We start from the raw sequence: 25,312 nt of genomic DNA, 5'->3' as shown, positions 1-25,312 counted from the left end.
AGTCCGCCGAGGGCTTTTGCGTTTGCAGGTTTTCTGCCGTTGCTCAGCAACTTGGTCCGTCACCTTTTTGCTCGAGGCCCGGCTTTGTAATGCAGCCTACTGGCCTTGGTGCCCCGCTGTTCGCTTTGCGGGAAAACGGTGTAGGCTCTGGCCTCCGGCGACTGTGGTTGGAGAAAGTAGGGGAAAGGATTTCACCTTCCACGCCTTTAAGTGAAAAGGCGGGAAACCTCTCTTCGGAAGGTCATTAGTAAACAGGATGGGAAAAGTGTGGCATCCTTGGACTGGATTTGGGTGGGACATACCCGATTGAGAATTGAGGAGGGAGATATTCTGGTTTTGTTAAAAAATAACTTGGGAAATTTCCACCATCAGCCACACAAGTCTCACATATGTAACTAGTTATGTCGAGACTTAAGTGGGCTCTGTTTTAACCAATTCTTAACATAATCTTTTCAGCTTTTGTTTAATGTACTTTTTTCCGAAAAGCACTGGATACAGCATTTAATTCCTACAGTATCTCTCCAAGTATCCACTTAAAAACAGCTTACAAAAACTTGGGCCAGGACCTCCAGTGCTCTGACAATGTGGTTATCATCCCCTCTCTTCACCCAGTAGGTCACAATCCTTTGCACCAATGTCCACGGAATTAAAATAGGCCTCTCCGATTTAAGCAACAGAGCCGATAAACAAAAATAAAAGTAAAATATAAAACAAAAAGTGAAATAAGCCTTAATAAGCAAATTAGTATGTCATCATCAGCATCAATGAAATATGCTCTTTCTTGTACAACTTTTGAGATTTTCAAGTGGAATGCTAGTACAAAAATAGGAATGAGAAAGATGTACATACAAACATTTGGCGCAGGTGGCACCTGTGGCTCAGTGAGTGGGGCGCTGGCCCCATATACCGAGGGTGATGGGTTCAAACCCAGCACCGGCTGAACTGCAACCAAAAAATAGCCGGGCGTTGTGGCAGGCGCCTGTAGTCCCAGCTGCTCCGAAGGCTGAGGCAGGAGAATCGCTGAAGCCCAAGAGCTAGAGATTGCTGTGAGTCCTGTGACATCATGGCACTCTACTGAAGGCGGTAAAGTGAGACTCTGTCTCTACAAAAAAAAAAAAAAAATTTGGCGCAAAAAAATACAAATAGAAAAAAACAATAAAAATGTAAATAAGCATAATCAGCTCAAGAATATACAAAAAGTCTGAGTAGACCAATTAAATAAAAATGAAAACATAGTCAAAAATATCCCCTACCCCAGAAAGCAAACATTAGACCAGATGGTTCAGGGGCATACAAATGCTTGAAAAAAAATCCCAGCTTACTTTGAGAGCTGATTATAACCCTGTTAACAAAACCTAACAATTGTAAACTAAAGGAAACCTATAGACCATATTTTATAACTGAATACAAAAACTCTAGATGAAATATTAGCAATTTTAATCTAGCAGCCTCCAAACCACAAGACCTGCAAAGGAACAGTTTATGTAGCTCTGTATTATTCATTTTAAACAGTTCGTCCACCTTTGACCCAAGAGATTACCAAAAGATAATTCCATTAAGCTTTATAATCCTTTTCACCTCAATCACAGCAAGTAACCTTTGGGTCACCCATCATTACCCTGACTGGTATCTCCATGCTACTCTCTACTTCAATTAATCTGATTCCACATCCCACTCTTCACTAACCATCCTAACCATTTCACCGCACACTTTAGATTTCAACATCTGTTACCATTTTCCCTTTATTCTTAGATTTTCCTCTAAATATTCCCATCAACTTCTTCTTCCATCTGAAACCTAGTTTATCACCCAGCAAAATACCTCCCTCGCAAGTTTTCAAGGACAAGAGGTTAATCTTCCTCTCATCTTACAGCCTGCTCCTCATAAGCAGTTCTCTTCCATCCTCCTTCAAAAACGCAAGTTTTTTTCAAACTGCCACTACTCTTAAAATGTTGTCACCTACTGATCCCTGGTAACTCTCCCCTCACTCCTTCATGGTCCACAGCTTGCCTTTCTTCCATTTTTTATTTTTATTTATTTATTTATTTATTTTGAGACAGAGCCTCAAGCTGTCACCCTGGGTAGAGTGTTATAGCATCACAGCTCACAGCAACCTCCAACTCCTGGGCTCAAGCGATTCTCCTGCCTCCGCCTCCCGAGTAGCTGGGACTACAGGCGCCCGCCACAATGCCTGGCTATTTTTTGGTTGCAGCTGTCATTGTTGTTTGGCGGGCCCGGGCTGGATTCGAACCTGCCAGCTCAGGTGTATGTGGCTGGCGCCTTAGCCGTTTGAGCCACAAGCGCTGAGCCCCCTTTCTTCCATTATTCCTGTTACTTCTCAGCCACTTTATTTTTCAAAATCATATCCACATCTTCCATACAATACCTTGTTTCTCATCAAACTTGTTTCACAGTTTCTCATCCTCCTGTTTGGTGAAATGGGCTTGCCATTATCAAAGGCAACCCCTCCATTTGTGTTCTAGATCTTTTCTCCTCTTCATTTCAAGAGCTTTGCTCCAACGACTATCCTTTCCTGCTCTTGCTTCACCAATTTCTCCTTTTTTACTGGGTAATTTTCCATTTGTTTACAAACATGTTCTGATTTCTATCTTAAATTTCAAAACTGTCTTGATTCCTCATAATGCCCCATTTCTCTGCTCCCCTTCACAGCAAAAATTTTTGAAAGACTTCCATCTAGGTGCTATTTCCAATTCCTACTTCATAGTTTCTCCTAAACCTTTCAATTAGGCAGCCATTCCAATCTTTACTCTAAGGCTACTTTTACAGAAAACTCTGGTTTTAAAACCAATAAAACTTTTCAGTTATTTTCATTGACTTCTGTTCAACCCTGGTTTGCTTCCTTCTTGAAACTTTGTAGCGACCAGAACCAGTGTTCCCTTCTTGAAACTTTCTTCTCTTGGCTTCTAACAGACCATACTTGGTTGTCTTCCCCTTTCTTTTTGCTGATTTCATCCAGGCAGACCTCACATTCTCCGGAGTTTAGAGAACACTCCAGACTTTGTCCTGGGCTCTTTTCTATGGTGCCTTCTCTAGAGGGTGTTCTGTCATCAGACAAATCATAAAGTTCCCCATCACCACGCCAGCACATACTTGAACAGAAAAATCACAAGTTACTTAGTACCTACCTCCAAAGTTGTAAAAAAAAATTAATTATGCACCCAAAATGTGAAGGATAATGTCTGCATACAATAAGCATTTGATAAATGTTAGCTATCATTGTTGCTAATGATTTCAATTAAGCTTTTTGATTAAATGTTCTCAGTATTATTTTTCATCTTACTCTCCTATAATCGTCCTTGGTAGAGTGCTGTGCCATCACAGCTCACAGCAACCTCCAACTCCTGGTCTCAAGTGAGTCTCCTGTCTCCGCCTCCCAAGTAGCCGGGACTACAGGCACCCCACCACAATGCCCGGCTATTTTTTGGTTGTAGTTGTCATTATTGTCTTTAGCAGGCCTGGGCTGGGTTTGAACTCACCAGCCCCAGTGTACGTGCCTGGCACCCTAACCACTGAGCTATGGGAGCTAAGCCTGCAAAGCCTTTTTGACTAAATCATAAAAATCAATATTAAACCTACTATGTTTTACTCCTCCACCACCACCACCCCTCTGCAAGCCACTATTACCTCTTAATTGGACCACTACCCTAGTCTCCTCACAAAGGTCCTTTCTTTAACTCTTGACTCTCTGCAGTGCCTTTCCACTAGCTGCTGTAGTGATCCTTCAAAGCCCATAAATCGGATCAAGTCATTCCCTTACTTAGTATACTTCATGGCTTCCCAGCACATTTAAAGTAAAGTAATCTGAAAACTCTTTATGAAGGCCTATATCATCTAAATGTTTGTCTAACATCTTTTCATAATAACTTTTCCCTTCCCACTACCCTCTAACCTCACTGAGCTTCTGGTTGTTTCTTTATTTTATTTTTTGAGGCATAGTCTCACTCTGTGACCCTAGGCTGGGGTGATCACAGCTCACTGCTGCCTTGAACCAAAGGGCTTAAGAGATCTTCCTGCCCGTCAGTCCTCTGAGTAGCTAGCACTCTAAGTACATGCCACAATGCCTGGATAATTTTTTTTCCTTTGGTAGAGATGTGGTCTATGTTTCTCACATTGGTCTGGAAAGCCTGGTCCAGGAATCCTCCCACCTCAGCCTTCTGTTTCTTTAACAGAAAGTATCAAGCTACCAGGAGCCTTAGGGATTTTTGCACTGGCTGTTCTCTCTCCTTGGAATGCTCTTCTGATCCCTACCAGCTTTACAAGGCCAGAGTCTTCTTGCTACTCAGATCTCAGGTTAAATATTAAAAGACTTTCCTGGGCGGCGCCTGTGGCTCAAGGAGTAGGGCACCGGCCCCATATGCCAGAGGTGGTGCGTTCAAACCCAGCCCTGGCCAAAAACCGCAAAAAAAAAGAGACTTTCCTAACCATCCAAACTAAAGTACTACTTAGGCACCCACTATCTATCACATAACCCTGTTTTAATTCTCTGCAGAGGACTTCTCACTAGCCAGTCTTTTTTGCCTCTATTTGTTCATTATCTATCTCTCTCAAGTAGAATATGGGCTCTCTGAGAACAGGAAATTTGTCTTGTTCATCACTCACTGTACACGCTGAGCCTAGGACAAAGAGTAGTTAAGTGAATTAATTCATAGCAAGAAATGTGCAAAATGCACATAAGGAAAACTACAAAACATTACTAAAGAAAAATGAAGCCTGAATAAATGGAAAAACACACCTTTTTTTAGATGAGAAAACTCAGTTTGTCCAAATTAACCTATAGCTTCATGATAACTTTAATCAAACTCCCAACTGGATTTTCTTCTTTTTACTTGACAAGTTGATTCTACCATTTTTCTGGAAGAAAAAATGGATAAGACTAGCCATGATGTTATTGAAAAAGAAGATGGTTAGTTGCCCTCCCGATGAAGAATATCCCATAAAGTCAGCAATGACAGAGAAGTAACCAAATGGGTCAACAGAATAGAATACAGTCCAGAAATGGATTGATGTATATGTGTGAAAAAAACACTTAATGGATGTGGCATTTCAAATAATTGGAGAAGTGATTGATTATTCACTAATTGGTATTAGGACAATTAGCTATCCCTTTGTTGGGAAAATATTCTTGGGAGAGAAAAAGGTCAAGTCCTTAATTCATACCGCATTTAAAATAAAATGGCAGGAGGAATAAATAGCTACAATTAAAATGTTAAAGTGCAAGGAGAAACAATTTATTTTACCTATCAGATTGGCAAAAAAAACTTTTTAAGCTTGATAACATACAGGGCTAAGAAAACTGTGAGAGGCTTGGTGCCTGTAGCATAGCACAGTGGTTCCAGCACCAGCCACATACACCGAGGCTGGTGGGTTTGAGCCTGGCCTGGGCCAGCTAAACAACAATGACAACTACAACCAATAAGTAGCCAGGCATTGTGGCAGGTGCCTGTAATCCCAGCTACTTGGGAGGCTGAGGCAAGAGACTCGCTTAAGCCCAAGAGTTTGAAGTTGCTGTGAGCTGTGATGCTACAGCACTCTACCGAGGGCGACAAAATGAGACTTGGTCTCAAAAACAGAAAAAGGAAGAAAACTGTGAGAGACAAGCTCTTTCTTTTTTTGGCCGGGGCTAGGTTTGAACCCGCCACCTCCGGCATATGGGATCAGCGCCCTACTCCTTGAGCCACAGGTGCCGCCCCAAGAGACAAGCTCTTTCATAAACTATTGGTTGGATTTGGGACCATGGTGCTGGGCACTGTAGTCTCAGCTACTAGAGAGACTGAGGCAGAAGGATCCCTTGAACCCAGGAATTTGAGGATGAGGTAAGCTTCAGTTGTACCATTGCTGGTCCAGGCTGGGCAACAGAGTAAGCCCATTGTTTTTTTTTTGGTTTTTGGTTTTTTTTTTTGTAGAGACAAGAGTCTCACTTTATGGCCCTCAGTAGAGTGCCATGGCACCACACGGCTCACAGCAACCTCCAACTCCTGGGCTTAAGCGATTCTCTTGCCTCAGCCTCCCGAGTAGCTGGGACTACAGGCGCCCGCCACAACGCCCAGCCATTTCTTGGTTGCAGTTCAGCCGGGGCCGGGCATGAACCCGCCACCCTCGGTATATGGGGCCGGCGCCCCACCTACTGAGCTACAGGAGCCACCCGAGTAAGCCCATTTTTAAAACAACAACAAAAGGGTGGCTCCTGTGGCTCAGTGAGTAGGGCGCCAGCCCCATATACCAAGGGTGGCGGGTTCAAACCCAGTCCCGGCCAAATTGCAACAAAAAAATAGCTGGGCGTTGTGGCGGGCGCCTGTAGTCCCAGCTACTTGGGAGGCTGAGGCAAGAGAATCACCTAAAGCCCAAGAGCTGGAGTTGCTGTGAGCTGTGACACCACAGCCCTCTACCTAGGGTGACAAGGTGAGACTCTGTCTCTCAAAAAAAAAAACAAAACTATTGGTAGAAATATACTATAATTTGATATTTCTGTTTCAGTTCACATCCACTGAAATTTAAACTACATATATCCTTTGACCCAGAAAGTTTCCCTGCTGGGAATTTACCATATAGGCATCTTCACAAATGTTCAAGGACTTTCTTTTTATTTTATTTTATTATTTATTTATTTTTTTTGTAGAGACGGAGTCTCACTTTATGGCCCTCGGTAGAGTGCCGTGGCCTCACACAGCTCACAGCAACCTCCAACTCCTGGGCTTAAGCGATTCTCTTGCCTCAGCCTCCCGTGTAGCTGGGACTACAGGCGCCCGCCACAACGCCCGGCTATTTTTTGGTTGCAGTTTGGCCGGGGTCGGGTTTGAACCCGCCACCCTCGGTATATGGGGCTGGCGCCTTACCGACTGAGCCACAGGCGCCGCCCTGTTCAAGGACTTTCACAGCAGCATTGGGTTTTCTTGTTTTGTTTTGAGACAGAGTCTCTGACTCCATTGCCCAGGCCTAGAGTGCGGTGGCATCAGCCTAAATCACAGCAACGTCAAACTCTTGGGTTCAAGTGATCCTCTTGCCTCACCCTCTGTAGTAGATGGGACCACCGGCACTTGCCACAGAGCCAGGATAATTTTTCTTATTTTTTGTAGAGACAGGGGTCTCGTTCTTGCTTAGGCAGGTCTCAAATTCCTGAACTCAAGCAATCTTCTTGCCTAGGTCTCCAAGAGTGCTAGGATTACAGGCATGAATGGCCAGCATTGTTTTTTGGGGGGTTTATGGTAATTGTTGTTTTTCTAAAACATGTTTCACAGAAAAGCAGCATTGTTTATAATGGTAATTAAATGTTTTTTAAACATTAAAAGAAAATATATGATAAAATGATATATGAAATATATCATAAATGAAAATATATGATAAAAGAAATATATGATAAAATGTCCTTAAAAAACATTTTGAATTTTGGCTTCGCGCCTGTGGCTCAAGCAGCTAAGGCGCCAGCCACATACACCTGAGCCGGCGGGTTCAAATCCAGTCCAGCCCGCCAAACAACAATGATGGCTGCACCCAAAAAATAGCCAGGCATTGAGGCAAGCGCCTATAATGCCAGCCACTTGGGAGGCAGAGGAAGGAGAAGCGCTTGAGCCCTGGAGTTGGAGGTTGCTGTGAGCTGTGATATCACAGCTCTTGACCCAGGGTGACAGCTCTTGAGGCTCTGTCTCAAAAAAAAAAAAAAAACATTTTGAATTTTTCTTTATCAGATTACCAGTAGCTTTATGTTTAAAATGTTCTTTTCACTTTTGAGATCAGTTTAATATGACTGTTTAAGATCAGTTTAATATGACTACATTTTATATTCTTCTAGTATTCTTATGGTTAAAATATATTCTGACATTCAAGTTTATCTGGAACTATTTTGGCATGAAGTAAATTTGAATTTCTTTCAAATAGGTGTTTTTTCCAATGTATTTTTCAAAATAATCCATTTTTATCCATTAGTTACTGACATTCCCTTTATAAGATAGTAAGCGATAGTAATTTGTTTTTTAGAGACAGAGTCTCACTTTGTTGCCCTTGGTAGGGTGCCCTAGTGTCACAGCTCACAGCAACTTCCAGCTCTTGGGCTTAGGTGATTCTCTTGCCTCAGCCTCCTGAGTAGCTGGGACTATAGGCGTCCGCCACAACACCCAGCTATTTTTTTGTTGCCGTTTGGCTGGGGCTGGGTTCAAACCCACCACCTTTGGTATATGGGGCCGGTGCCCTACTAACTAAGCCACAGGTGCCGCCGATAGTTTTTATATACCCATGGGATCTGTTTCATTGTTAACTATTCTCACCCACTGATTAGGTCTTTTAGGAATCATATCTTGTTTTAATTATTGGGTTCAAAATCTTCAAACATACACACTAACAATTAATTTTAGAAGCAAAATAATTAGCTATTTCTCCCATACCTATTATAGAAAATATCAGTGATATCGAGTCCATTGTCCCTCTGTTAGAGCCACTGTGTGTGTTTACAACTGTGAGATAATGTGTCTCAAGAGGTTAAATTCTATAAAACTGCCTTTACCCTGACCTTTTTTTGCAACTCAGTATTTAACAAAATTTAAATAATCAGTCTAATCTGACTACCACTATCACATTCATTGTACATGAACGTGAATTGGTGGGAGATACAAAATTAGAATCACTGCTACTGGAGTCCCAAAGGTGTCAAACCTGTATGTGTTCCTAATTAGCCATGGAAATTCAATCTGTCATGTTTTCTGCAGATGACTGGTTTCTGAGTCATATGTGGAAAGAATATTCACACCTTTTTCTCTTCAGATATCTCTACTTCTACACTTAACCTCTTTTTTCTAAAGAGATATGGCCTATTCTTTATTTATTGCTTTTCCTTGAGTAAAAGTTTCCTTTTACTCATTTTCTGAAAAGCTATTTGTTTAAATAATTTACATAGTTCAGTTTTACTCAGCAGCACTATTTACTGTATTTCTGTTAGAGAAGGTTTTATGCCCCAAATAGTGTGCTGTTCAGAATTTGAGACAAACTCAGAGAAGACCACCTTTAAGATAGAAACTAGTCAAATTTAAACATTGCATTTGTTTTTAGATGCTAACAAGATAATTTTGGTTTCTGAGCTAGGATAGGAGATTATTTTAGAACATTCAGTGCTCATCTATGCTAAACTATAAAGCACTTTTTTCTTCACATTTTCTGTGTCTTTTGTTTGTTTTGTTTATCTTGAGACAGAGTCACACTCTGTCACCCTGGGTCTCACTCTGGCTCAGGCTGGGTAGAGTGCTATGGCATCGCAGCTCACAGCAACCTCAAACTCTTGGGCTTTAGCAATCCTCTTGCCTCTGCCTCCTAAGTAGCTGGGATTACAGGTCCACACCATTATGCCCAGCTAGTTTTTCTGTTTTTAGTAGAGACAGGGTCTTGCTTTTGCTCAGGCTGGTGTTGAACTCCAGAATGCTAGAATTACACACCTAAGCCACTGTGCCTGACCCAAACTTACTTTTTTTTTCTTTTCAGAGAACATCTAGATCTGTTGCCTGGGTTAGAGTGCAGTGGCCTGATCATAGCTTTCTTCAACATCAAATTCCTGGCCTCAAGTGAACCTCCTGCTCAGCCTCTCAGAGTGCTAGGGTTACAGGCATGAGGACGGGGCCCAGAATTGTCTTTTTTTTTTGCAGTTTTTGGCCAAGGCTGGGTTTGAACCTGCCACCTCCGACATATGGGGCCTCCCAGAATTGTCTTTTAAAGGTGAGTTATTAAATCACCTATTTACAGAGGGAAAACCTATTTTTAAATGAATACTGACCAACTAGGAAGAATAGTTGGTAACTTACAGTCAGCTTTGTATATAATCCTTTCCCTAGGGCATTCTCTCATCAGACAAATCTGATGTTCCCCACCACCACCCCAGCATTTGCTTTAATAGAAAAATCTATTTCACTTTGTAGCTGTTTAATTCGGCCAGAGTTACTTAAAGCCTACCTTCTAAATTATAAAAATATAGATTATGCACCAAAGATGTCTGGGACAATATCTGAATACAATAAGCCTTCAATAAGCATTACCTATCCTTGTTTTTATTTATTTCAATTAAGCTTCTTGATTAAAGGTTCTCAGTAGTTTTATTTTCATCTCATTCTCTTATAATCTGGCCTTCATCCTCTTTACCTTCCTGAACTAGCCATTTCTTACCTCCTAATTAGCCAAATTCAATTCCAATTTTTTTGTTCATTGACCTTTCTGCTTCATTTGACAGCTTTTATCAGATGAATACCTTAAATATATGTATTCTAAACATATATACCTTAAACATTTTAACTTACAATGACACACATTCATTTGCCAATTTTTTTTATATAGGGCCAAGAACCTTAGTTTGAATGACTCCACTGTTTGGAATTCAGCATTTCTCTTTCTTCCATTAACCACATCAATACTGCATTAAAAACTGGGCGAGCTGGCTCATGCCTGTAAGCCTAGCACTCTGGGAGGCCCAAGCAGGTAGAAAGCTTGAGCTCAGGAGTTTGAGACCAGCCTAAGTAAGAGAGAGATCCTGTCTCTGCTAAAAAAAAAATTAAATAAAAAAAGAAATATACATATATATAATTTAATATGACTTTTAGTTTTGACTTTTTCTTTTAATTTTTGCAGTTTTTGGCCGGGGCTGGGTTTGAACCCACCACCTCTGGTATATGGGGCCGGTGCCCTACTCCTTTGAGCCACAGGCACCACCCAGTTTTGACTTTTTTTTTTTTTTTTTTTTTTTGTGGTTTTTGGCCGAGGCTGGGTTTGAACCCACCACCTCCAGCATATGGGACTGGCACCCTATCCCTTTGAGCCACAGGTGCCGCCCTTGACATTTTTTTTTGAGACAGAGTCTCAGTCTCTTCCCTGGGTAGAGTGCCGCGGCATCCTCATAGCTCACAGCAACCTCAATCTCTTGGCCTTGAGCAATCCACTTGCCTCAGCCTCCTGAGTAGCTGGGACTACAGGTGCCTGCCACAACACCTGGCTAATTTTTTCTATTTTTAGTAGAGATAGGGTCTCACTCTGGCTCAGGCTGGTCTCGAATTCCTGAGCTCAAGCAATCCCATGTTGGCCTCCCAGTGTACTAGGATTACAGTCATTAGCCACCAGGCCCAGCCCAGTTTTGACTGCTTTAAAGAAAAACATGAACTTAAAAATACATTCAAAGTTCTCTCACCACAGAATCCTTCTGGGTTCTATGACTTCCCATCCCACCATGAATCTTTTACAGTGGTAGTCTCACCCAAACCTAATTGATAGTAGTTTTTGAAAATTGATTATCCTTTTTTTTGACTCTTTCCAAAAGATTCAATTTAATTTTCATAGAGAAGTAATTTTTCCTCTATTCTTCTTTCATGTTATGTAGCATTTAATTAAATACGTAATTAAAACAAGAACAACCAGAATAAACTGGTTAGTGAACAAGCCTTGACTCGACGTGTGGGAGTAGTAGTACGTGGATGTATCAGAGGGTTGAAGTTTATCCCTAGGCGTTCTGTGTGCACTGGGATTCAGTATCTTCTTTAGAGGAAATAGAGAGCATTGATTAATTAGGTTTACCACTTAAGTGGCGATTGGTGGAAAGAGCTTCTATTGTGTAGTTATTCTTAGATGGGCTTGAATGAAAAATAAGCTGAAGAAGTCAAAGGATTCATAGATAATGACTTAGATAATGACAAAAAAAGTCTTTTTTTTTTTTTTTTTTTGTAGTGACAGAGTCTCACTATATTGCTCTCTGTAGAGTGTCATGGAGTCACACAGCTCACAGCATCTCTAGTTCCTGGGCTTAGGTGATTCTCTTTCCTCAGCCTCCCAAGTAGCTGGGACTATAGGCGCCCACCACAACGCCCTGCTATTTTGTTGTTGCAATTTGGCTGAAGCTAGGTTTGAACCCGCCACTCTTGGTATATGGGGCTGGCACCCTACTCACTGAGCCAGCCTAGATGGTCTAGGCACCACCCTAGATGGTCTTTGTAATGAGAATAATACAGCTTACTCTGTCTATTTATATACAATCAACTAAAAACACATGACATAGGTTCTAATACTCTAATGGACATTGTGTTTTTCCCTATCCAGCATCCATTCCCCCTTCTTTTGGTAAAATAATACAACAATCTTGTAGACTTATAGAAGGCTGAGAAATGTATTGTTTTCTGAGTGTGCCCTGTGCCCAGATAAAAAACTCTATTATAAGATTGGCAGTCTAGGGCGGCGCCTGTGGCTCAGTCCATAAGGCGCTGGCCCCATATACCGAGGGTGGTGGGTTCAAACCCGGTCCCGGCCAAACTGCAACCAAAAAATAGCCGGGCGTTGTGGCGGGCGCCTGTAGTCCCAGCTACTCCGGAGGCTGAGGCAAGAGAATCGCCTAAGCCCAGGAACTAGAGATGCTGTGAGCTGTGTGAGGCCACGGCACTCTACTGAGGGCCATAAAGTGAGACTCTGTCTCTACAAAAAAAAAAAAAAAAAAAGATTGGCAGTCTAGGGCGGTGCCTGTGGCTCAGTGAGTAGGGCGCTGGCCCCATATACCAAGGGTGGTGGGTTCAAACCCAGCCCCGTCCAAACTGCAACCAAAAAATAGCCGGGCATTGTGGTGGGCGCCTGTAGTCCCAGCTACTCAGGAGGCTGAGGCAAGAGAATCATGTAAGCCCAAGAGCTGTAGGTTGCTGTGAGCGGTGTGAGGCCATGGCACTCTACCTCTACCGAGGGCGGTAAAGTGAGACTCTGTCTCTACAGAAAAAAAAAAAAGATTGGCAGTCTACCTCAAACTCCTCAAGACAGGGCAAGTAAAAAACAAGTCGTTGCACAGATCCAGGGCTATCTTACAGAAGCAGAGGGCAGGAACCCTAACCAGGCCCAATGAGGACCTTGAACAGGGACTTGTCAGGAATTAAGACAATTGTTCTCTTTATCTTTCTAGGATCATAAAGGGTCTCAACTATGCTTTTGCAGACCAGTCTTTTGCTTACTTATCAGCACATATTCACTCAGCAAATATTAACTGAGCGCTCATCATGGTCTAGAACTGCTCCAGGCACTGAGAATAGAGAAGGTAACCAAACCCACACAAGCATCTATCTAAGCCTGTCAAGTCTACGTGTCCTATTGATTCTAAAGACTCATCCTTTTTGGATTTCTATATCTCTTTCTCAATTCTAATTCTTCATTAAGAGAAAGCAGAGGTCCCCAAACTCTGCTTCAAGTTTCAAGTTGGGGCTCTTCAGCCTGCTGACCTGGTATCAGCAGAGGGTGCGATTGAGCTTCAGGTATAGTGAGCCTTCTGGATCCCTGTTCCCTGGGATCTCTCTCTCTGACTTCTGTGTTCCCAGTGCCCCTCAACTGTGCAGACAGAGTTGTTTCTGAGATTCCAGGTTCGTGCCGGGGAGCTGGGCGTCGTTGTGACAGTGGTGAGATGCTAGTGTCAGTGTGGAGGAAGAGAAAGGAAAAGTTAGTATCCACTGGGAAAAATGAAGTAGAAAAACAATGAGACGGTACAAATAAAATGTGCATCTGGCCGGGCGCGGTGGCTCACGCCTGTAATCCCAGCACTGTGGGAGGCTGAGGAGGGAGAATCGCTTGAGCTCAGGAGTTCGCGACTCGCCTTAGCGACAGTGAGACCCCGACTCATGAAAAAAATGGAAAAACCCAGCCGGGCGCCGCGGCGAGCGCCTGTAATCCCAGCGGCTTCCGGAGGCTGAGGCAGCGGGGTGCCCGCAGCCCGAGTCTGAGGGTGTGGTGAGCTACCACGCCCACTGCACTATGCTCAGGGGCATAGGGTGGGACCCTGTCTCAACAACAACAACAAAAAAATGTGCATCTGAAGAGAACATGCTGAGAGACAAAAAAAAAAAAACAGGTAGAAGGAAATGAGATAACAGAAGACAAGTATGTGAGTTTGAAAGGTGTATTAGGACTAAATCCAAAGCAAATGCAAACATCAAGATTAGTCAATTGAGTGATGCCACCCGAAACTCTCTCTTCATCTAGAATTATAGAATGACCAGCTGTGGCAACACACATAGCTCTCTCTCAAGTGAAGAGCTTTCCTAAAAGTCTTCAGCAAATCTCTCTTAGTGTTTACCAGAACTGGGTCACAAGAGTTTTTTTTTTTTTTTTTTTGAGACAGTCTCACTTTGTCACCCTCGATAGAATGCTATGGCATCATGGGCAGCACCTGTGGCTCAGTGAGTAGGGCGCCGGCCCCATATACCGAGGGTGGTGGGTTTGAACCCAGCCCCGGCCAAACTGCAACCAAAAAATAGCCGGGCGTTGTGGCGGGCGCCTGTAGTCGCAGCTGCTCGGGAGGCTGAGGCAAGAGAATCGCGTAAGTCCAAGGATTTGGAGGTTGCTGTGAGCTGTGTGACGCCACGGCACTCTACCCGAGGGCGGTACAGTGAGACTCTGTCTCTACAAAAAAAAAAAAAAAAAAAAAAAGAATGCTATGGCATCATAGCTCACAGCAACCTCAAACTTCTGGGCTTAAGCGATTCTCTTGCCTCAGCCTCCCAAGCACCTGGGACTACAGGCACCCGCCACAGTGCCTGGCTATTTTTTTTTTTTTGTAGATACAGTCTCACTTTGATCGCCCTCGGTAGAGTGCCATGACGTCACACAGCTCACAGCAACCTCCAAATCCTTGGGCTTAAGCGATTCTCTTGACTCAGCCTCCCAAGTAGCTGGGACTACAGGCGCCCGCCACAACGCCCGGCTATTTTTTTTTTTTTTGGTTGCAGTTTGGCCGGGGCTGGGTTTGAACCCGCCACCCTCGGCATATGGGGCCGGCGCCCTACCCGCTGAGCCACAGGCGCCGCCCTATTTTTAGAGATGAGATCTCGTTCTGGCTCAGGCTGGTCTTGAAACTGTGAGCTCAGGTAATCCACCCACCTTGGCCTCCCAAATGTTGAGATTACAGGCATGAGCCAGCGCACCCAGCCACAACCCATTGTTAAACCAGTTGTTCTAACCAGGAGTCCTCAAATTTTTTTTTTTTTTTTTTTGTAGAGACAGAGTTTCACTTTATCGCCCTAGGTAGAGTGCCGTGGCCTCACACAGCTCACAGCAACCTCCAACTCCTGGGCTTAAGCGATTCTCTTGCCTCAGCCTCCGGAGTAGCTGGGACTACAGGCGCCCGCCACAACACCCGGCTATTTTTTGGTTGCAGTTTGGCCGGGGCCGGGTTTGAACCCACCACCCTCGGTATATGGGGCCGGCGCCTTACCGACTGAGCCACAGGCGCCGCCCAACCTTTTTTTTTTTTTTTTTTTTTTTTTGAGAAAGAGTCTCAGTGTGTCAGCCCAGGTAGGGTGCAGTGGCATCATCACAGCTTACTGCAAATTCAAACTCCTGAGCTTCAGGGTTCCTCCTGCCTCAGCCTCCTGTCTAGTTGGGACTATAGGCATGCACCACCACATCCAGCTAAGTTTTCCACTTTCCAACAACTTGGTTTTTACTTTCCCTGTCTTGAGGAGTTTGACATAGAGTTAGGGGTCTGGTGTCGAACTCCCGAGCTCGATCAATCCTCCTTCCTCCACTTCCCAGAGTGCTGGGATTACAGATGTGAGCCACCTGCCAGGCCTCTTTTCCTTTTTGAGATGAGCTTTGGCTTTGTTGCCCAGGTTAGAGCCGGCTGAACTGCAACCAAAAAATAGCTAGGCGTTGTGGCGGGCGCCCGTAGTCCCAGCTACTCGGGAGGCTGAGGCAAGAGAATCGCTTAAGCCCAGGAGTTGGAGGTTGCTGTGAGCTGTGTGATGCCATAGCACTCTACCGAGGGCCATAAAGTGAGACTCTATCTCTACAAAAAAAAAAAAAAAAAGGTCAAAGGAGAAGTTTAAGATGGCAGACATACTATCAAATGCTGTAGCTAGGTCAGGTTAATTTATGACTGAAAATTGTTTATTAGATTTACCCACAAATGGATTACATATTACCTTTGCCCAAGGAGTTCAAGTAGGTTGGTGAGGACAAGTTAGGCTAATAGGGATTGAGCAGTGAGGGAGGTTATGACAAAAATACTTGTATTACAGTATCAGCAAATCATTCAAGAAGCTTGTCTATGGGCCAGTAGTAGTGGTTCATGCCTATAATCCTAACTATCTGGGAGGCCCAGGCAGGAGGATCATTTGAGTTCAGGATTTTGAGACCAGCCTGAGCAAGGGCGAAACCCCATCACTACTGAAAATAGGGAAATTAGCGGGGCATTGTGGTGCACACCTGTAGTCACAGCTACTTGGGAGGATGAGGCAGGAGCATTGCTGCAAGCCCAGGAGTCTGAGAATGCTGTAAACTAGGCTGACAAAATATGTTGGTGGAGTTTCTTTCTGCAGTAAGTCCTTGGTCTTGGGGATTTGAAGAATGAACCCACGGACCACAGGTCAGTGGTTAAGATAGGATTTATTAGAAAGGAATACAGAAGGAATAAAAGCAGCAGAGCTTCTGGCAGAGGGAAAGACTCAAGTGGGAAGTGTCTGGTGGATCTTTTGTCTATGGGTATAAGGTCTTGAGAATTACATTAGGCTAGGACTCAGTAGATGGAAGACACCTTTTGAATTTTGATGAATGTATTAATGCAGTCCCTCCGGCTCAGGGCAAAAATGCAGGGTGTACACAAAATTGTCAGGTCTAAGAAACGGGGTTCCTGTCCAGCCCTGAATGGGGGAACCCTGTATCAAATTCACAGCACTCTAGCCTGAGGAACAGAGTGAGACTTTATCTCAAAAACAAACAAAAAGCTTGTCTGTGAATTGAAGAAGAGAGAGAAGTAGCTAAAACATGAACAGAGTAATGTTTTTTAATATTGAAGAGAATGAATAATTTTTAAAATGCTCACAGGAAAGATCTAAATGAGTAGGAAAAGTAGAGAGGGAGAAATGAATGTTTCTGAGAAGAAGCTGCTATCTAGCAGTGCTTTTTTTTTTTTTGTAGAGGCAGAGTCTCACTGTACCGCCCTCGGGTAAAGTGCCATGACGTTACAGGGCTCACAGCAACCTCCAACTCTTGGGCTTACGCGATTCTCTTGCCTCAGCCTCCGGAGCAGCTGGGACTACAGGCGCTCGCCACAACGCCCGGCTAAGCAGTGCTTTTAAGAAGCTTTAACATGCACGGGAAATCATCTGGGGACCTTGGAATCACCTGGGGAATCCTATCTCATGCAGACTCTGAGACCTGAGGTCTGGGCTGGAGCCCAAGAATCTATAATTCTAACAAGTCCCCAGGTGATGCCAATCAATGCTGCCAGGCCAAAGTCCCACTTTGAATAACAAGGATTTAGAACAGTGGTTCTCAAACTTCAGCATGCATCAGAATCACCTGGTGGGCTTGTCAAACTAGAGCTTGCTAGGCCCCACTGCCAGGAGTTTCTTGATTCAGTAGGTCTAGGAAGGTGCATGAGAATTTACAATTCTAACTATATTCAGGTGAAGCTAAGGCTGCTGGTCTAGGGATCACACTCTGAAGAATGTTGATTTACAGTTTATGTGGAGAAAATCACCATACAGGGGTCCTCAAACTACGGCCCCGTGGGCCACATGAGGCGGTGTGATTGTATTTGTTCCTGTTTTGTTTTTTTATTTCAAAATAAGATATGTGCAGTGTGCATAGGAATTTGTTCATAGTGTTTTTTTTTTAAACTATAGTCTGGCCCTCCAACAGTCTGAGGGACAGTGAATTGGCCTCCTGTTTAAAAAGTTTGAGGACCCCTGCTAGAAGATGAAGAATACCACCCCTGAGAAGATACAGAAAAAGCAAGAACAGACAGGGTTGCAGATAAGTTTGTAGGTTGTGGGAAGGTAGGATGTGAAGAATTTTACTGCCCATTGGCCTGTATCTTCTCTTTGCAGTAGGAGAGAAATCATCAGCTGAGAGCAAGGAGGAGGAGGAGGTTGGGATAGGGAAAGGCCTGCTACTCTCCAAAGAGCTCTTCTCATAACACTATGCAGAAAGTCAGTTTGTTTTGTTACTTATTAAAGGAACAATTTGCAATTAATTCATCCAGACAAGCTGACCAGGAAGTTATGTGGTATGGTGAAAGAATTAAGATTTTTCCTTTGGTTGTTAACTAGAAACACCTGCCCATACCTTGTTTTTTCAAGATGAAGTCTTGTGATGGTGCCCAGGCTGGCCTAGAACTCCTGGGCTCAAGCAATTCTCCTACCTCAGCCTCCTAAGTAACTGGGACTACAGGCGTGAGCTACTGTGCTCTGCTCAGCTATGTGTTCTGATACAGAAATTTAGGAATTCAATTGATTTTAGTCAGACTGGCAGATGGACTTAAAACCTCTGGCTTCTGGGCGGCGCCTGTGGCTCAGTGAGTAGGGCGCCGGCCCCATATACCGAGGGTGGTGGGTTCAAACCCAGCCCCAGCCGAACTGCAACAAAAAAAAATAGCTGGCCATTGTGGCGGGCGCCTGTAGTCCCAGCTGCTCGGGAGGCTGAGGCAAGAGAATCACATAAGCCCAAGAGCTGGAGGTTGCTGTGAGCCGTGTGACGCCACGGCACTCTACCGAGGGCAGTAAAGTGAGACTCTGTCTCTACAAAAAAATAAAAAATAAAAAAAAAAATTCCTTGGTGTGTGTCACACTTTATGGGGGCAAGACATGATTGCAAGAGGGACTTTACCTAACAATTGCAATCAGTGTAACCTGGCTTATTGTACCCTCAATGAATCCCCAACAATAAAAAAAAAAAATAAATAATTAATTAAAAAGAAACCTCTGGCTTCTAATTCTGCCTCGCCACATACCCTTGTGAAATGCTGGTTATGAGTTAACGTCTCTGAGCTTCAGTTTCTTACCCATAAAATGGACAGGCGAAAAAACAGTGGTACCTAACTCACAGAGTTACAGGGAGGATTAAAAGGGATAGTATAGTAAGTGCTTAACCAAAAAATCAACATTGCTTTTTGAGTCTCAGTTTCACAAAAGTCTTGAGAGGAAATTGGATTAAACCAACTCTAAAGCTACATCCATCTTCATCCATAATTCAGTGACCAGCTCTGTGAAGTTGCTCAGTGGCTAGGGCGCCAGCCACCATACACCGAGCTGGTGGGTTTGAACCCAGCCCAGGCCTGCCAAACAATAATGACAACTACAACCAAAAAATAACAGAGCATTGTAGCGGGCACCTATAGTCCCAGCTAATTGGGAGGCTGAGGCAAGAGAATCGCTTAAGCCCAAGAGTTTAAGGTTGCTGTGAGCTGTGATGCTACAGCACTCTACCAAGTGACATAGTGAGACTCTGTCTCAAAGAAAAACATTGTTATTACTGTAATAAAGCTAACATTTATTGAGCCATTTCTGTGTGCACAGCATTATTTTAGGCACTTTATATGTATGAATTCAGTTGATTCTCACAACACCTCAGGAGGTGGATGCTGTTGTTATTCCCATTCTGTAGATGAGAAAACTGGCAGAAAAATAACTTGCTGAAGGTCATGCAGAATATGAACAGTAGAGGCTGGGCATGTTGACTCACGCCTGTAATCCTAGCACTTTGGGAGGCCGAGGCAGGTGGATTGCTTGAGCTCATGAGTTCAAGACCAGCCTGAGCAAAAAGGGAAACCCTGTCTCTACTAAAAATAGAAAAACTGAGGCAAGGGCAGCACCTGTGGCTCAGTGGGTAGGGTGTCGGGCCCCATATACCGAGAGTGGCGGGTTCAAACCCAGCCTCAGCCAAACCGCAACAAAAAAATAGCTGGGCATTGTGGTGAGCGCCTGTAGTCCCAGCTACTCGGGAGGCTGAGGCAAGAGAATTGCCTAAGCCCTGGAGTTGGAGGTTTCTGTGAGCTGAGACGCTACAGCACTCTATCGAGGGTAAAGTGAGACTCTGTCTCTACAAAAAGAAAAAGAAAAACTGAGGCAAGAGGATCGCTTGAACCTGAATTGGAGGTCGCTGTGAGCTAGACACCATGGCACTCTATCCAGGGTTAGAAATAGTCTCTGTCTCAAAAAAAAAGAAAAGAAATAGTAAGAGTTTGAACTGAAACAGAATAATCCCAGGGCTATATTCACAACTACCTCATAGTATACCCTCTTTAGGGCTCTGTTTAGTGAAATAACTTCAGATTATGTATCAATTAAATGGATCAGATGAGGTTACTGTTATTTGACATAAATGAATTTTAGGATTCCAGATTCTAGGATTTGATTTCAGGAATAAGCTCTTTCTGTTCTTGCTCAGATCCCAAGAAGATGAAATTGTGGCGATCATTTGCATTGAGCACCAATTATTAATTAGAGCATTTTGCTGCACAGAAACTTTCAATAGTCTTTTTAGTGGGCCAAATAATTATTCGACTGGACTATTATGAGATTTAATAGATTTACAGTTTTTGTAGTTTTGAAATTATAATAATGGTTACTGTTTATTTAATGACTATTAAGTGCTAGATTTCTTTTTTTTTTTTTTTGTAGAGACAGAGTCTCACTTTATTACAATCGGTAGAGTGCAATGGAGTTACAGCTCACAGCAACCTCCAGCTCTTGGGCTTACGTGATTCTCTTGCCTCAGCCTCCCAAGCAGCTGGGACTACAGGCGCCCACCACAACACCCAGCTATTTTTTTGTTGCAGTTTGGCTGGGGCTGGGTTGAACCCGCCACCCTCGGTATATGGGGCCAGCACCCTACTCACTGAGCCACAGGCGCTGCCCAAGTGCTAGATTTCTTATATACAGTGGCCTTAATAGCTCTGTTAAGGTAAATACTCATAATTCCATGTAACAGATAAGAATCTGACAGTGAAAAATTTGCTGTAATCCCATGACTTTGGGAGGCCAAGGTGGGAGGATCACTTCAGGCTAGGAGTTCAAGACCAGCTTGGGTAAAATAGAGATACTCAGTTTCTACAAAAATTAAATAAAAGGCTTGGTGCCTATAGCTCTGTGGTTAGGCTGGGCCTGCTAAACAATAATGACAAGTACAACAACAACCAAAAACATAGTCGGGCATTGTGGCAGGCGCCTGTAGTCCCAGCTACCTGGGAGGTGAGGCAAGAGAATCACTTGAATCATTTGAACCCAAGAGTGTGAGTTTGGCGTGAGCTGTGACGCCACGGCACGCTACCCAGGGCAACACTGTCTCAAAAAAAAAAAAATTTTAAATTAAAAAAGAAATAAAAATTTGCTGGAGGTTGGCTCAGCACCCGTAGCACAGTGGTTACCGTGCCTGCCACATGTACCAAAGCTGGCAGGTTCGAACCCAGACTGGGCCAGCTAAACAACAATGACAACTGCAACAAAAAAATAACTGGGTGTTGTGGTAGGCACCTGTAGTCCCAGCTACTTGGGAGGCTGAGGCAAAGGGAATTGCTTAAGCCTAAGAGTTTAAGGTTGCTGTGAGCTAAGACCATGGCACTCTACTGAGGATGACATAGTGAGACTCTGTCTCAGAAAAAAAAAAATTGCTAGAGGTCAAGAAAGTTTTCCTACCTCTCAAACTTTAGAATGAAAATTATTATTTCGGGCGGCGCCTGTGGCTCAGTTGGTAAGGCGCCGGCCCCATATGCTGAGGGTTGTGGGTTCAAGTCCAGCCCCGGCCAAACTGCAACAAAAAAATGGCCAGGCGTTGTGGCGGGCGCCTGTAGTCCCAGTTGCTCCGGAGGCTGAGGCAAGAGAATCGCATAAGCCCAAGAGTTAGAGGTTGCTGTGAGCCGTGTGTCGCCACGGCACTCTACCCTAGGGCAGTACAGTGAGACTCTGTCTCTACAAAAAAAAAAAAGAAAATTATTATTTCAAAACAAAGACATTTTCTCACCCTGATTTGGCAATGGATTGATTGCCCTACATTCATGTCAGAAGCTTAAGTCTCAGATTTCTCATGGAGTGACTCTTTTGGACATATCTCATTGGATCGAGTACAATGAATTCTTCCTCCCTTCTCAACCTCCTCCACATTCTGGTGAATACTGCTGTCTCTGGGTAGAATAGTCACTCAATCACTCTAGCAGACTCCCTCATCCTACCCCATCCTCCAGTCCTATGACTGCTGAAATGGAAAAAGCAGAAAGAGTAGTTAAGGATGTTCTAAGCTTTTGGTCACTTTGGAGACTTCATTTATTTTCTTTGGTTACATCCAGTCCTTTTTCACTGGACAAATAATTAATATACACTAAACACCCACTATGTAAATATAATGGCTTAGAAGTTATTGAATGATAGAAGCAAACTTGACCTGCTCCAAGATGGCCACACTAGGTGCCCAGCCTGGATATCACTAATACAGAATCCACTGAGACCTTATGTGAATATAGCCATCCCAAGAGATCACCTGAATAGGAAACTCAAATTCTGTCTAGAGGCCAGCTGAACTCACTTTCGCCCAAAATGTGGGCCCATCATCGTTTGCCTTTATATATTCCAATGTTGTCTTTTTCTGTCCTCTGCTTCCAGACCGATGCCACTTTATTCTCTTTCCAGACTCATCCTCCCACTTCTCCCGTCCCTAAAATATTTTTCCATTCTGACTTCTGGATATTTTTTTACATTATAAACAAAGTCTCCCACATTTTCTTCTTTTTTTATAATTTTTCCTCCCTCATTCCTTTCTTATCTTGAGAATCCTACTTCTGTTACTATCCTTTTGACATTAGGGAGCTCATGGTCTCCCATTGTTCACAAACATCGTAGGGACTGGAGGTAATTTTGAAGTTTTCTCTTCTTCTTCTTTTTTTTTTTTTTGAGACAGAGTCTCACTCTGATGCCCCGGGCTAGAATGCCATGGTGTCATAGCTCACAGCAACTTTAAATTCCTGGGCTGAAGTGGTCCCCCTGCCTCAGCCTTCTGAGTAGCTGGGACTACAGGTCTCCACCACAACACCGGTAAGTTTTTGTTTTTTAATTTAAATTTAATTTTATTGATTTTTTTGGCCTTGGGTAGAGTCTCAAGCTATGGCCCTGGGTAGAGTACTGTGACATCATAGCTCACAGCAACCTCCAACTCGGGCTCAAGTGATCTTCTTGCCTCAGTTTTTCTATTTTTAGCATTTTTTTTTTTTTTTTTTTTTGTAGAGACAGAGTCTCACTGTACCGCCCTCGGGTAGAGTGCCGTGACGTCACACAGCTCACAGCAACCTCTAACTCTTGGGCTTACCCGATTCTCTTGACTCAGCCTCCTGAGCAGCTAGGACTACAGGCGCCTGCCACAATGCCCAACTATTTTTTTGTTGCAGTTTGGCCGGGGCTGGGTTTGAACACGCCACCCTCAGCATATGGGGCCAGAGCCCTACTCACTGAGACACAGGCACCGCCCAGTTTTTCTATTTTTAGTAGAGACTAGGTCTCGCTCTTGCTCAGGCTAGTCTTGAACTCCTGTGCTCCCGCAATCCACCTGCCTCAGTCTCCCAGAGTGCTAGGATTACAGGTGTAATCCACCATACCTGGCCATTTTTTTTTTCTTTAATGACTAGTCAAATACATCAATGAAAAGGGTGGGTGGAAAGTAGAACAAGGAATTCAATCTGTAACTGACTTGTGAACACAATCAACTACCTTCAGATCAGTTTTGATCATTTTTATTCTTAGCAAATCTTTTACTTTATATTTCCTCATGTACTCTAATAATACATTTCTTCCAATTTACTTCTGAAGAATGAATGTAATTGACAAATAGAAAAGAGCTGAGACAAGAAATAGACGAACAAGACCATATTTCGCCCCCTTTTGGTCCCTGTCATCCTCAGTTATTTGAGCTAATCCTTTTATTATACTTGAGCTAGGTTAAGTTGGATTTCTGTTGTAACCAAAAGTGCCTTCACTAATACATCTATATGTTGGGTATTTTGATTATATTTTTCTTTCATGTTCCACGAAGAGTCACAGACCCAGTTTTTTTTTCTTTTCTCATTATTCATATTTAAACGAGGATTGGTCTAGATCAGGGGTAGAGAAACTACATCCCATGGGCCGTGGCTGCCCAGTCACCTGGGTTTTTTTAATAGTCCACAAGCTAAGAGCAGTTTGTACATTTTTAAATGATTGCATTTCAAATAGTTATATAAGTATCTACTTAATAACCTCGATTATGTCCCTTGGTTCAAAAAGCCTACAATGTTTACCTATCTAAATCTTTTTTTTTTTTTTTTTTTTGTGGTTTTTGGCCAGGGGTGGGTTATGAACCCGCCACCTCTGGCATATGGGACCGGTGCCCTACTTCTTGAGCCACAGGTGCCGCCTCCTATCTGAATCTTTTAAGTAACACTTTACCGCAGTGGCTGCCCGCGTAGGGTCGAGCGAGGAGCCCACGGCCTCCCGGTGCGGCGCCTCCTCCGCCCGCCACGCCCTGCCCGGGCGCGGCCAGGGGCCCGGATGCGGCGGCTCCCAGGGGGCCGGGCAGGCCGCGGGCCCCGAGCGCGCCGGCTGGACGGAGGCTGCCCGCCGGCGCCGTGCAGGCGGTCCCCGCCGATACGCTGCGCGGCCTGGCCTGCTCGGCGAGTCGCTCCGCGGCGCTGAGCGATGTGTACCGCCTCAAGGGCCGCAGCGAGGCCAAGCTGCTGGCCGTACGCCTGGGCCGGTGACCGATGTCTACAGGTACTGCCGTGTGAGAGAACCACATGAGCTCCTGAACACTTGTTGCCAGGCCCAGGGACTCTGGGATGGAACGCACAGAGACGCTCAACAAGGACCTGAACCCCTTTACTCCTCTCGTAGGCATCTGGATCCTGACTACGCCTTTCTGCAAGATTTGGCCAAGATGTTTGGGGAACCTCTTGCTCTTACTAGCGCCGACCTCGGCTCCCAGACCAGTTCTCTGAATGTTGAGGAGTTCCAACACCTCTGGCCTCATTTGTCCTTGGTCATTGATGCAGGACCAATTGGGGATAGCCAGAGCCCTGAGTGTTGCCTGGGCTCAACTGTTATTGATTTATCTGTACCTGGAAAGCTTGGCATAATTTGTCCTGGCTGTGCCCTAGAAAGAACTACGGCTGTCCTCCAACAAAGTACAGGCTGCTTCCCTCACATGGATCCTGCTTGTGAAACTCAGGAGGAGGGAAGGCCCAAACACTGGTGCTGGATACTCTGCTGTCTACTAGTGGTTGGCAAGGCCTCATGACCCCCGAGGTGACACAGACCAAGCCCCAGGAGGTGCTGGTTTACCCTCACACCCGGGAGAAAAGTCGTATTTATAATTTAATATGTCAGCCAAAAGCTGAATAAAGAGGTTAAGAACAACAACAAAAGAACGACTTTACCACCTCAAGATTTAGACAGACATGATAATTGACTTAAATGTTCTGTATTTATATTCCTTGAGTCTCTCACTATTTACCTGGATGCTGTTGGAATGCTGTTTAAATGATCAGTTCAGTTCAGTGTCCTGCATAGGGGTGAGA

General features: G+C 44.1%; 1 pseudogene; it reads left to right on the top strand.

The window, feature by feature from the left end:
• Positions 1 to 89: 89 nt before the first annotated feature.
• Positions 90 to 24,987, top strand: LOC128571089 (threonylcarbamoyl-AMP synthase-like; annotated as a pseudogene).
• The last annotated feature ends 325 nt before the right edge of the window (positions 24,988 to 25,312 follow it).

Source organism: Nycticebus coucang, chromosome 18 (genome assembly GCF_027406575.1).
Source record: "Nycticebus coucang isolate mNycCou1 chromosome 18, mNycCou1.pri, whole genome shotgun sequence".
NCBI lineage: Eukaryota > Metazoa > Chordata > Mammalia > Primates > Lorisidae > Nycticebus > Nycticebus coucang.
Note: the sequence above shows the minus strand (reverse complement) of the source record. Positions and strands in the feature narration are given on the sequence as shown.